At 44.3% G+C, this 13,202-nt stretch overlaps 1 protein-coding gene across 5 annotated transcripts in view; it reads left to right on the forward strand.

Annotated features, from left to right (window-relative positions):
- The first annotated feature begins 1,157 nt into the window (after positions 1-1,157).
- ATXN1 (ataxin 1) overlaps positions 1,158-13,202 on the forward strand; it is a 386,576-nt gene continuing 374,531 nt past the window's right edge. For 3 of the 5 annotated variants that reach the window (XM_054591866.1, XM_054591863.1, XM_054591864.1), the window contains exons 1-2: positions 1,158-1,356; positions 9,577-9,691. The gene's annotated coding sequence lies outside the window, so the exon portion shown is untranslated. Of the gene's footprint in view, positions 1,357-2,376; positions 2,535-9,576; positions 9,692-13,202 lie in introns of those variants that run through there. The other 2 variants (XM_054591865.1, XM_054591867.1) reach the window with 2 other exon arrangements.

The raw sequence follows: 13,202 nt of genomic DNA on the forward strand, positions 1-13,202 counted from the left end.
CTAAGCTCCCTTTAGCATGATGTGCCTTCTCTTCCTCCAGGTGCCACACCTGTGGGCAAGGTGCACCCCTCGAAAGAAGATTCCTTCCCACCCAACTAACACCAGGCGGTGGTGGTACATGTGGAGGGGGCGGGTGTTGGGGAGTAGAGAACCGCACTTAAAAACTGAGTCCAGAGGAAGTTCTTCAGCATGGATTCACCGAGAACTGCCATTTGATGCTCGGTTTGCTTTCTCTATCTCCTACACTAGTTACCTCATTTCCGATTAAATTAATGATCCCGAATTAGCTGCGAGAGGAGTACGGGAGTAGTCTACCAGAGCTAGAGCTCGGTAGTCCACGCCCACGGAAGATTTCGGGACCTGCAAGAAGAGAAAGGAGGGCAGGGAGGTCACCGGCTTTCCCAGGCAGTAAAGGTACGGGTGCACGTGCAGTCGGGTGGTACCCTTAAAACTTTCTAGAGTTGCAAGCAAAGGCACTCCCCCGCCGCCCGGTGGTCCGGTTCCTGGAACGCTGAAGCTAAACCGGAGTGAGGGTGAACGTGCACGACTATCGCAGTCGTCTTGGACGCTTCTCGGCACGTAGAGATCGGCACTGGCCCGCCTCCCCTCCCCCTGGGCTACTTCACTGGTTCCAAGCCAGGGAGTCCTCCAAGGTGCCTGAGTTGCACCCTGCTGTCGTTCTGTCCCCTCCAACTAGATGCAGGGACCCTGGGAGGCGCACGAGGACCGATCGGTCACCGCTACAATTACCTCATCGCCTGAGCTCCCCGCCCCTTTCCCAAACCTGGAAGAACTGTCCCCTCTGGCCAGTGTCTCCCCTCCCGTTCTCCGCCCCTGGATTCCAAGTCAGTCTTGGGGGAACGTGCCAACCTACCGGAGGGCCGCCGAGCCCCGGCCGCGCGCACCGAAGGGTTAAGGGCGCGGGCCGGCAGCTCGCCCTGCGCTCGCCCGGCTCGGAGCCGCTCGCCCCACAGCCCGCCCGAGGGTGGCCCCCCTCCTGTCGGATCCTTGAGCTGCGGCGGCGGCAGCCAACTGCTCCATATTTGGCTTCTATTACACATTTACATACTGGAGCGAGCGAGCGAGCGCGAGAGAGCGCCAGGGAGGGAGGGCGGGGGGAGGAGGGAGGGGAGGGGAAGAGAGTGTGGGGGGAGGAGGAGGAGGAGGAGAGAGCAGAGTATACCGCAGACATCATTTCTACTACAGTGGCGGAGCCGTACAGGACCTGTTTCACTGCAGGGGGATCCAAAACAAGCCCCTTGGAGCAGCAGCCAGAGCTACAGCAGCCGCAAGACACTGTTTCTCTCCCTCTGCCCCCCCTTCCCCACGCCACCCCAGATCCATTTACACTTTACAGTAAGTGGCGATTTTTTTTTCTCCTCTGATTCTGTCTCTACCCTCCCCCATCCCCTTCTCCCCTGATTTAGATTAAGATTCCCTCTACCCCCGCTCTCCTGAGATGGGCCAAAGCAACAACCAGCAAACAAACCCCAAACCCCAATCGACAGCACGGAAAACAGCTTGAAGAGGAGCGAAGGAAACCGACGCGGCTTGTTGTGTTGTTTGTGTGTGTGTACATACAACCTTCCCCGGCTTCAGCCTCCCGGGCCGACACCCCGCTCCGGGCGCGGGGATGGCCGGCAGGGGTAATGCCGGGGACACGGTGGGCGCCAGCGGAGCGAGGGGGCGCGCCCGGGCTGGGGGCGCGGGGGTAGAGCGCGGCAGCAGCGCCCGGCTCGGGCGGCTGCTTGGTCTGGCCGCGAACGCAGAGGGTCATGTCCTCCTCCCTGGAGGTGGGGTAAAGGGAGGCGACGGCCGCCTGGGTCGCGCTGCCCTCTGCTCCCGCGCCCCCTCCTCACCCCTCTCCCCAAAGAGGGTGGTGGGAGCGAGCGGATCTGGAGGAGGGGCTAGGCTGATTCGCAGGTGGCTGCCTGGCCTCCGGGACCGGGGGCTGGGGTCTCCTCGCGGAGGCCGTCCTCGCTAGGCGTGCGGCGATGGACCGGGAGGGGTCAGCGCCGGCGCCGGAGCCGGGACACTGCGCGCGGCCGGGCGCAGGCGGTGCGAGCGCGGGGAGGGGGGGGGAGCGGAGGGATGGACGCGGGGTCGAGGTGCTGGGAGCGCGGCCGGAGTGGCGGTGGCGGCCCTGTTGGTACAGCCGCTTCCTGGTCCTGTGCTGCCGCCGTGCTGCCCGGAGCCGGGAGCCAGTGAGCGCCCCAGCCCCGGCCGGCACCCCCGCCTGCGCCGGCGGCGAGAGCAGAGGAGCGGCGGTAGGCGCTGCCCTGCCCCCGCGGGGAGTGAACGGCTGCGCGGCTGCTGGGAGGGTGAATGAAGCCAGGAGGAGGGGAAGGAGGAGGCGGCGGTGGAGGCGCTGCGGGGATTGGGATGCGCCTTGGAGCTCCGCTGCTTGTTCTCTCCCGGCCGGGCCGGAGACACCGCCACTCCCGCGGCCGCCGCCTCCTCCTACGTGGTCCCAGCGCTGCTTGCAGGCCGGCCCCGCAGGGGGCAGGGAAGGGGCCGGACGGGCGGAGCGAGAGGTGAGGCGGTGGCGGAGCGCGGCGGGAGAGTGATTGAGTGAACGCGCGAGTGTGAGTGCTTGTGTGTGTGTGCGTGTGTGTGTGTGTGTGCGCGCGCGCGCGCGTGTGTGTGCGCGCGCGCGGGGGGGGGGGTCGACAGGGGCCGTGGCGATGGGGAGAGGGCCCTCTGAGGCCACTTGGCTGACTCTGCAGCGCCCGACCCCTCCTCAGCCGCCCGCCCTCAGACAGCCAGCCCAAACTCCGTGGCTTGTGCTTTCATTTTATTTCAGACCACGTAGGGGGCTGACTGGAAGCGATGAAACAATCCAGGTTTTCTAGAGAGATTGAGCAAGAACCTTGATTGGGGGTGAAAGTAGAGTGGTGATGGAGATCCTGCCAGAAAACAAAACAAAACAAAAAAAAAATCGGCCTCTAAGGATAGTGGGGTTCGATTCAATCCCGGGGCGGCTCTGTTTTGTTTTGCTTTCTTAGTATATAATCCTACAGATGAGAGGGTAATATAAATACTTCGGAAGATTGGGAAATTGCTGAAGAGTAGTAAGGGCAAAAAAAAAAAAAAAAAAAACCCAAAAAAACCCAGTCGGAAGCTGGTTATATAATGCGCGATGTGGCTAACGAGAACGGCAAGCTATTTTTATTTTGTTTACCGTATGCTGTGCAGTAGGGACTCCTCCAAACTGGTTCTGTCCCCGCAGAGGTTTTTTAGCTTCTCTGTGAGATCCACAGGATACAGTTAGCAAAATTAGAAGACCCCATTACACCCACAGAACCAAAACTAATCCCTTAGAGTGGCATACTCCCTGCACATCCTGTCGTGCATGCACGGGAAAATGTGTATGCAAATAAGTTCTCCTTTGGCAATCTAGTAGTCACAGCCCAATGACATTTGTGTTTTATAATATAGGCTGTTCTTCGTATTTAAACATCATCGTTACATATCGCACAGCAGAGGGTAGATATTGATGTTTATTTTTAGGCGCAGGTAGTTACTTTTCAATGCTGTTAGCTAAACCATTTCTGTTTCGGTTTTTGAGGAGACCTGCAGTTCCTAGAAGACCCTGTTAAAGCCCACTTTGTGATTTATTTGGTGGGCGAAAGAAGTTTCATACTTGAGCTTTCCTTTTTTTTCCTTTTTTTATCGTTCTGTTTCTTTTCTTTTCTTTTTTTTCTCTGGAATGAAGCATATTCCTGGGGAAACCACCAGAGAGGAGGATGAGAAAATCCTGCACATGAACTCGAAGGGATTGCACCGTAACAGCTAATGCTGTGGCATTTAAATCTCCTCTGACTGCCCTCTGTGTATGCATCAGTCACTGTTTTAACAGTTCCACAGACAAATGGGCTTAAATGACCCCTTCTGCATAAAGCAGAGGAAGAAGTCTCCCTTGAACCTCCTGCCTGCCTGCCTTTCTCCTCTTGTAGATATGGTCAGTGGTGTAGGTTTTCGGTGCACTTACTCCAACCCTGATCACTCATGTAATTAGATCAGGCTGCCATGGCAACAGGCAGTGTTCCTCGTCCATTCAGGTGGGTTTGTTTTGTGCCTGGACTATTCTAAGTGTCTATGCACAGTATTTGTGCTGCCCAAGCCAGACGAGAGACTTCACTATTTCAATTGCGTCTTCTTTCAGTCAACTGGACAGAGACGCTGAGTGAGGCTTCTCCATACTCTTACAAAGGAGACCAACAAGCTGTTCTTACTGGGTGCACTATGTAAATGCCTCTCCCCAGACAGTGAAAGGAGCCCGACAATCCTGCTGGTGTTTATTGTGAACAGATCAACAAGTATTTGGTACTTGTTAGAAACCTTTCAGAGCTGACTAAAGCAACATTTCTTTTGCGTCTGGTGCCATTGGCCTTGCAGGCAGGCACTTAACTCTTTCAAGTGTGAAAGTGCTCGTCCTTTAGAACCTAAGTTTGCCAGTAGTCATGACTGGTTTTCTAAATGGTTTGTTAAGTGGGAGTAATTTATTTGGGAAGGCTATCCCCATTGTCACATTTTAAAACTTTACAGCCATCATAATGGGGGGAAAAAAGTACTGATAGTAGGCAGCCATTCTGAATTTATTTATTCTTCATTTGGATGTTTGGCCATGATCTTTACATCTGTGCCAGTACGTTAAAAGGTTTTTGTCTCAGGAAAGAGATAATACAGGCCTGTAGCTGGTAGACTAATAATGTGTGGTGCTTTTGCACAATAAACAACTTCTATTCTATTTTGGGATATAATTTAATGAGCATTTAATAATTTAGAGAGCAGCAGTCTACTCTTTGCATTAGGACACCACCTTACTAAGCCTGTTAAGCAAAGAAAAATAATACTGTTACAAAAATAAAAGCTTCGGTTGAAGCTCTGTGTTGCTCAGGGAATCCAAATAAAGGGAGATATTTTAGTAACCCTGATATTTGAAAGTAAAAATAATTGAGAATAATCATGCCTTGATTTAGTTGCGACCCGGCCAGTATACAGTTTTACAGCCCCCTAGCTAAATTGGTTAAATCTTTTCTTTCCCCTGGGGCTAGGATTGAAAGAGCTTTATACTTAGTTGAGGCTAGGAGGTGGGCTATGAATTTCTCCTAGTGAGTTTATGTGGTTGATAACTGGATTGTGACCTGCTCAGATCAAGCACTGCAGTGATGAAAACGAGCTATTATTACTCCCAGGAGGTAAACAGATGGGAAGCAAGGATATAAAATAAGGCACAGAAGTGTAAGTTTTACACGAAACCTTGGAGGTCCTGGATGATATTTTGCAAGAAAATTGTTTTTACTTGCACTAAAATGTGAACATGTATTTTTGAGTGCTCAAATTCATGCTAAAATAAAGAGGAAAAATGTACTTGATTGGGAACTGTGAAAGTTAATATTTTCCTCTCTGGATTTCGTTTTAAGAGGGTTTGGTAAACAGGGTGATTCTTTTTCAGAAATATTATAAATTGGCTTCAGGGCTTCTCAGTTGTCTTTATTCTTAGAGAAAGGTTCGAGAAAAACTCTTTAGCTATCAGATTATACGTCACATGCCTGTAGATGGCCCTACGTTTCAACATACCTTACTCAGTTGTCTGGGAGTCCTGGGAAAGGTCAGCCTGAAGAGATTATTAAAATGTTAGTCAACACAGTTCTGTGACTCCTGTTTTTATTATCGTTACAGAGTTTAAGGACTCACATTCCTTTTGTATAATGTGCCATTATTTATTTATTTTTCCACTCTGAAATTTCAAGTGGATTTTACTTTGGCATCTACCTTCAATGGCAGTTTCTGATGACTAACACATTGTGACACCAGCTCCTTTGTTTCCTATTAGAAGTTAGTTAATAAACATACTTTACTAAAACCCTGAAATTAGGTAAATGTAATTCTTTCAACTCTAGTTGTCTGAAAGTAATGCATAGTTTAGGCTCTGAAGAGCTTAAATACTTGCATATGTTAAGTGACAGTGCAGCAAGATGGAATATCATTCTAAAAATGGGGAAGGTAGCTAATTTTATTTCCATTGCTTTATGTTTTCAGAATAACCCAATAATTTGAATGATTGGTTTCTGTGAGAGATTTAGATATGGGCAGTTTAATTGCTTCAAAGGACAGATTTAGTTCCCATTATACTTTCAAAGTTAGCAAGAGCAGGCCCTTCTTATTTTTTTTAAAAGCACTGAAAATATTTATAAATCATTGAAATCCCAATAGAATAATTTCTGTTCTAAAGCATACATACAGGGCTGCCCTGTTTTTTAAAGAATGAGTTCGGAAAGCAATTGAAATCATGCTGTTTGAATTTTAGAGTCATTAAATTCAGTTTAATAAAATACTCATTCAAACATTCTTTAAGAGATGATATAAAAATGAGTATACCAAGTGCTAAGTTTTAGGAACTATTTTTGAGTGTTAGCTGAAAGAGTTGTAATTGGATCAAGTTTTAAAAAAATATATATATAAATGCTTAACAGGAGTAATAGAAAATTAGATAAATAACCTTTATTTGTGGAAACAGTTCTTTAAAATCTTTTTATTATTTCATAATTACTTTTGTCTTTATTAGTGTATATATTTGATAATCCTTATAAATCCGAACTTTTCAGGCTCATGTACAATAAATATTTGTACTACATATTACCATCACAAATGTGCTAAAACATGTTTAGCACTGTTACAGACAAAAAAGCAACAAGCATTATATTTTCTTTGACATATTTGATGTTAGCAGAAATGTTTCATTGATTTTTCTATAACTTTTAATGCATCCCATTTGTGGAGTAATGAAAATGCAACGATAATTGCCATAATGTAAGCAAAAATTGTATCATACCTGAAAATTACTTTTCAGAAACTTCATTATAGTGTAATCAGAATTTGAGACTTAAGGGAGCAGAGGCTCTCCTGATTATGGTGTTTTGATTCAGGCTAAGAGGAACCCCCTTTTTTTCCCCCCACTTAGGTGCTCTTTAATATGACATATTTTGAGGGAGTCATTTAGGAGAAGTTATTTTTTTAAACATTTAGGAGAAGTTTTTTAAAAAAAGTATTTTATTTATTGATTGATATTTAGAGAAAGAGAGGGAGGGAAATAGACAGAGCGGGGTGGAGAGAGAGAGAGAGACATTGATTCATTGTTCCACTTCTGCATGCATTCGTTGGTTGATTCTTGCATGTTCCCTGACCTGAACTCCAGACCCAACCTTGGCGGATGCTCTAACCCAACTGGGGCTCCCCAGCCAGGACCTAGCAGAAGCTTTTAATGATAATTGTCACTGATGCTGACCTATACGCATTTCTGCTTCTAGCATCCAAAGAAAGTGTATTTTTTTTTGTTCCTGTGCATGGCAAATTTTCTTTTGCATCTTTAGCTTTGGCCTACTCTCTTCGAAGTATTTATTTATCTCCTGTGTTTACATTATTTACACATTATCTCTTCTTCATTGACTAGCACATCAATGTTATTTAGGCCATCTTTCTTAGCAATCTTCCACTGTTAATGGTATTATGTTACTCTGCCGTGCTTTTTAAAAATTAAATATTCCATTTTTAGCATGTATCTTGTATAAAACAGCCTAGAGGTTATTTTCTTGTATATTGTTTGTATTATTTTGCAATGAATCCATTTTTCCTGACTCTTATTCTTTGTTACTTCTCTCTGATGGAATACAGAAAGTTATGTTAACTCTCTTAATTACTCTAACTGGTATAGCAACACAAATACTTTTGAAATAAGAAGCATACCAGTGAGAGTAAATTAATATTTTACCGCATTTGCATCATGTTTGACTGTTCTCTGCACTTCAGCAGAATAGGAGACTGTAATTTGGACTCTATAAAACCTTATCTGCCAGGTGATATGTAAATAGGATTGTGTACACATATCGATATACAGGCAAACACCCTTTCAGCTATTAGCTCTTAAAACAAGTGCTGCCTAAAAATCCGTGGTATCTGCACCTTGTTTGAAAATGATTATCCAGTATTCTAATGTTTCATTTGATGTTAATAGATGAAATCAAGACTCCTCCCCTTAAAATAAGTACTGTATAAGAACAAATAGAATTTTGTCAGTGTCTATTTAACTTGGCCACTATTTAAATTTGTAACTCAACAAGTTTTTTTTGTAAAGGGAAAATGTTTTCAAAGACGTTATTGTCTAGAATAGTTTATCTTCTTTTTCTGTACTCACAGATTACGCATGGTTAAAACAAAGGACTAGAAAACTAACTTATTTTGATTATCAGTCCCAGGCATTCGATAACATACCTAAATAGGTACTTGGTGAATGGATTAGTTAGAAGTAAGAATATTTTGGCTACTAGTCAGTACTTTGAAAAGTGTTGGAAAGCAATTGAAATTATTTTCCTTTCCAGCTGGGTTGTGCTCTTAAAAATAGTGAGTGTGTATGGATGAAAATAATCATGACTACTGAGATGTGTTGCCATGTACCCAAGGATAATTGGCTCACTTACCTGTTTACAGATTGTTCACATTGGAGATCATATTCATAGCTCCAGAATAGTTTCTTTCTGACGCCCCATATAATCCTGGGCCTTCTCCTTCCTACTGTTAACCTGGCATGGGCTTAGGAAGCCCAAACTAAATTTAAAATCAGCCTGAACAAATATGCAGATCAGCTCCAGTAATCAAAGACTGGAAATCAGGTCAGTGATGACTAGTTTGGGGATATTTTATAACAACTGTGCTACTGATTTTATTTAATGTGGACAATTGGGAATTACCTGTATTTAAAAAATACTACTTGAATAGATGGGGCTGAACACTATGTTAGCAGATCAAGTCCTCAACTTCTTCCATTTCTATGCATAGGTCTTTACCTCACAAAAACTACAAGCACCAAGCTCCCTGATGGAAAGGTATATGGAAGATTCATTCATTCTCTCTTTCATTCATCCATTCACACATTCACTCATTCATCATACAGTGGATAATTTTTACTTAACCATGTGCAAGGCATTGTGGTAAAATGAAAATGAAATAGACATACAGTTAATAATTAAAGCTTAGTGGAAAGCCTAGTGACTATGTGCATACTTAATTTTTTTTTTTTTTTTTACATTGGATACTTTTTTCTATCTCATTATACTGGTATGCTAATAATTGTGTTTTATCATGATTGTCCCTCAAGTTGCATGTTGATAGTAATATATGCCACATTAAAATCAGACTTTGGCTCGATTATTATTCAATCCATGCTCATTTTCACCTGATATTCTTGTGAGTACCAGCACGTGTTGACCAGATGATTGGTTAGAGTCATTCGAGAAAAGAATGACAGTAGCCGGCTCAAATGGGGAGACCGAACTCTTACTTTGGTTGAGGGGATGAGCTTTGTGTATGTTGGCCTCCCGCTGAGCCCTGTTGAGTAAAACCTGACTTCTGAGCTGGATGTTATCTATATAATTCTCATGAAACAAAATGCAAAATTTGATGTTCTTAAGAGTGAAGATTTCAGTGCATAGACATTTTAAGTGGAATTCTTTTTTAAAGCAATTTGTTCTGTTTTTCATTTTGATTTCTTCTCCTGCACTTTCTGGACCACTGCAGGAGCATCGTGCAGCAAATCACCAGGGTGGTCCATTTAAACTGCAGATTTGTCTGTCATCCTTGGACAGCAGTCTCGTCCTCTCCGGCCACTACAGGGAAGTGCATCACGTATCAGGTGAGAGTTTTGCGATGCTCTCTAGTTCCTACCTGAGGATAAAGTCTGACCTGGGAAAATCGGTTACTAGCCTTGCTTTAGTGCTTTGTGGGCTGTTTAATATAATTGTCTTTGCAAACCATATTGTGTCCGAAACTGAGAAATTGCCAAGAGAGTTTCTGTAAAACTTGGGTTAAAGTATCTCTCTTTTTAGTTTCATTTATTTGGTTAATGAAGAAGTCAATATTTGACTTTGTGATGATCGATTATTGCCTGTTGGGCTTGAGCCTGATCATTCTAATTGTCACCTTTACTTAATGCAACGAGAATGTTTTGCTACCCATTATCTTAAGGTACAGTTTGCATGTTTTAAGTTTTTTTTTTTTTTTAAGAGTGACACACATGTGAGGAGACAGAGGCCTGTTTGTTCAGTGGCAACCAGTATTTGTTGAATCTTGAATTTCTGTGTCTGTTTGGATTTTACAACTTCCTGATTTCCTCACATACAGTAAATTTTTCTGGCCTGGAAAGTCATGCAGACACAGGGTGTATGCAGGGTTGATGACTCATGGTTCTCCGTTGAAGAGAGGACAAGAGGATACTGGCTAAAGGAAGTCAAGAGAGATGGAAGTTAGACACAAGTTGGGGCAATAAGAGTTTGGGAACACTGGTATACGCAACCAAAGGCAATTGTGAAATAGATTCCCTCTTTCTGTTTGCCTTGGGAACAGTCCTGCTGGAAGCTGTGGAAATAGACTAGTTCAGAGTTTCCCAAGCCTGCCTGGGCAACAGAATCACCTGGGAGCTTTAAAAAAAAAAAAAAAAAGAATTTGGGACTCAACCCTAGACCTGTTGCATCGAAATGAACCTTTAATGGTCTCTTGGAAGCATACCGATTGATGCTGCCCAGGTTGGGGAACTGCCGGGTTGGGGATCTCCAGGCAAAATCCATGTGCTATTTTCTTACTTGATGAGATGCAAAGTCTACTCTTTACCAAACCTCACATATAAAGATAGGAATTTTCAACTAATTTTTAAGAGGTATCTATTTGCTTTCCCAAAATGTTCATATTGAAAATGATTTGCCAGCTCCCTCTCTTTCCCTAAGATGCAGCTTTTAAGTTACATATCAATTTTGTGGCATCTGGGAGAAGAGCATGGGGCTTGGGGGCCAGCCTGCCTGGATTTCTATCTAGTGCTGCCACCGTGACCTTGGGCATCCTAGATCCTTTCAGCACCTCGGTGTCTTCATGCTGAAAATGGAGATAATATTAGAACTGTCTCCTAGGGCTGCTGTGAGGATGGAATGGAATAACATACATGTACTGGGTGTAGGCTATTGCCTGGCATACAGTTTGTGATTCAGGAGCACAAGCTATCATTGTGATCAAGTAGCTTATGTCTCGATAGGGTAATTTTAATGTTCTTGTATTGTGATGGTTGCTCCTGGGCTGTACATGATTAGGAACAAGTGAATATACCTGTATGTTGGTCTTTTATTGGCTTTTCTGAATTTTGTGTTCGTCCAACTCTCTTAGTGTTGTAGATAGAATATGTATGTATCGTTTTTATGTTGTTGTAAGATGAACTGATGAGTTGCATGTATAAAATAAGTTATGTGTGATCTGAATAAAAACAAACAAAAACCTGAGCGACCACAAGTACTGTGCCCCTGAAAGGAGAGTCAGAGAAGTCTCTAACAGAGGGGCAGGGAAGAAGAGGGAGGAAGTTATCACAAACAGCGCATCCTTGTGGAATTTGGAACAGGGTACTTTACATTTTATTGGCTGTAGGTTAGGAAGGTGTTCCGTGAACGGGAATAGAAAAATCCCAGAGTTGCGTGCAAAGGTAAGCCTCTTACATCTGCATCAGCTGAATGAAAACGGTGAGATGCCTTACTGCTACTTTATCTCTTAGGGTGTTACGCGGTCTAACAATTACATGTGAGGCAGAAAATCCTCACATTTTAGATTTTTGGGAAAGTAGTTTAATTGCATATGTGGTTAAAACATACGCAATTTTTAAAAAACCTGTGATATTTAAAAGAGGATTTTATTGTGAAAATACAGGCATCAGAAAGTCCTATGTCTTGGACAGTATGTGCAAGCTTATTGAGATGAGACCGAGGTTTTTATAGTATGTTAAGCAAGTCTAAGTGGCTTATGAATACTCATATTGTATTACTGACAAAATAGTGCAGAGTCACCTTGAATTTTAAGCAGCTGACATTTTCCGTGATTGCATTTAAAGAAAGCTTATAAGCATTATTTAAACATTTTGCATAAATAGGGCCTTGTTAAAGTCCTCACAATCGATGACTAAACGTGGGCAGGGAAATAGTGTCATTCATACTGTATTATATTCATTAAGGGTTTTTTTTTTTAAAGAAATTAAAACCTAGGTTACAATTATTCCTGGTTCTAGTTATTTTCTAAATAAGATATGGTTATAGCAAAGTTATGACCTAACTTGTTCACAGGCACTGTCTATATAAAGAAATGATTCATTCATTTATGCACTGTGTGTTTTTTAAACTTCTCCACGGTGCTGCGGGAATGAAAGTGAGTAAGAGCCATCCGAAAGAGGTTATACTGTACGTAGTCTCTGTGGTCAGGTCGTGGAAAGAAGAAGTGCTGGGAAAGAACTAAGGCGAAGCGGAACGGGGTGGGTTGTACTTACTGGGGTACATTCTGGCACAGAAGGAATTCAGAAGAATGATGCTGAGTAGGATGATGAGGGAAGACTGAGGAGGAGGGATCATTTGAGTTCAACTCTGAAGGCTGGTTAGCATTTCTGTGGGGAGAGATGAATAGAGCAGGAGGAAGACCACTGAGGTGGCTTGGGCGTGACAAGGAAGCGCATGGTATGTAACTGACAGGGCCATTTTTGGCTGAAGCACAGGTGCTGGTGGACATCTGGGTTGCTGGAGTCCGACAGACAGTAGAGGGTGTGGGAATAAAATTGCTGAGAGGTCGGGTCTGGAGATAAATTTGGAAGAGCCATTGGCATAAAAGGGATCTTTGAAATTGGGCCTTGGGCTTTTGTGCCTGGGAGAAAGTTTGACAGGCAGGAGGGGATGACTGTATTTCCGGGATAACACCAGCCGGCGTAGAGTGCGCAGGGAGAAGGGAGAAGGTAAGCGGCCGCAGATGGGAGCCGAGACGCGGGCGTGTCACGGCCTTTGCTTGCTGCCCCCGCACACCCCCCCACCCCCGCCCCCGGCCCCCAGGCCCGGGAGGGAGGGAGGGCGGGTGGAGAAGCAGCGTCGTGAGGCCTGGGTGGGTAATGGGGCGGTCTTCCCTCGGAGCTCAGCTCCGTGAAGTCTTGTTGAAACCTTTATACCTTTAAGACCTTTAAAAATATAGAAACTTGAGATAATTTTAGCTAAACCTGATATGTGTGCGTGCGTGTGTATGAAAATGAGTGCTGCTTTTGAAATTGAGCACATGCAGTATGTCTTTTCATTTAAACAAATGATCTTTCTATTTTCCTCTAAACAGTTTTATTTAGAAGATTTTCAGTGAAGCCTTGT

The sequence above is a fragment of the Pteronotus mesoamericanus genome, unplaced genomic scaffold (genome assembly GCF_021234165.1).
Source record: "Pteronotus mesoamericanus isolate MK-2021 breed Mesoamerican mustached bat unplaced genomic scaffold, CSHL_Meso_final scaffold_31, whole genome shotgun sequence".
NCBI lineage: Eukaryota > Metazoa > Chordata > Mammalia > Chiroptera > Mormoopidae > Pteronotus > Pteronotus mesoamericanus.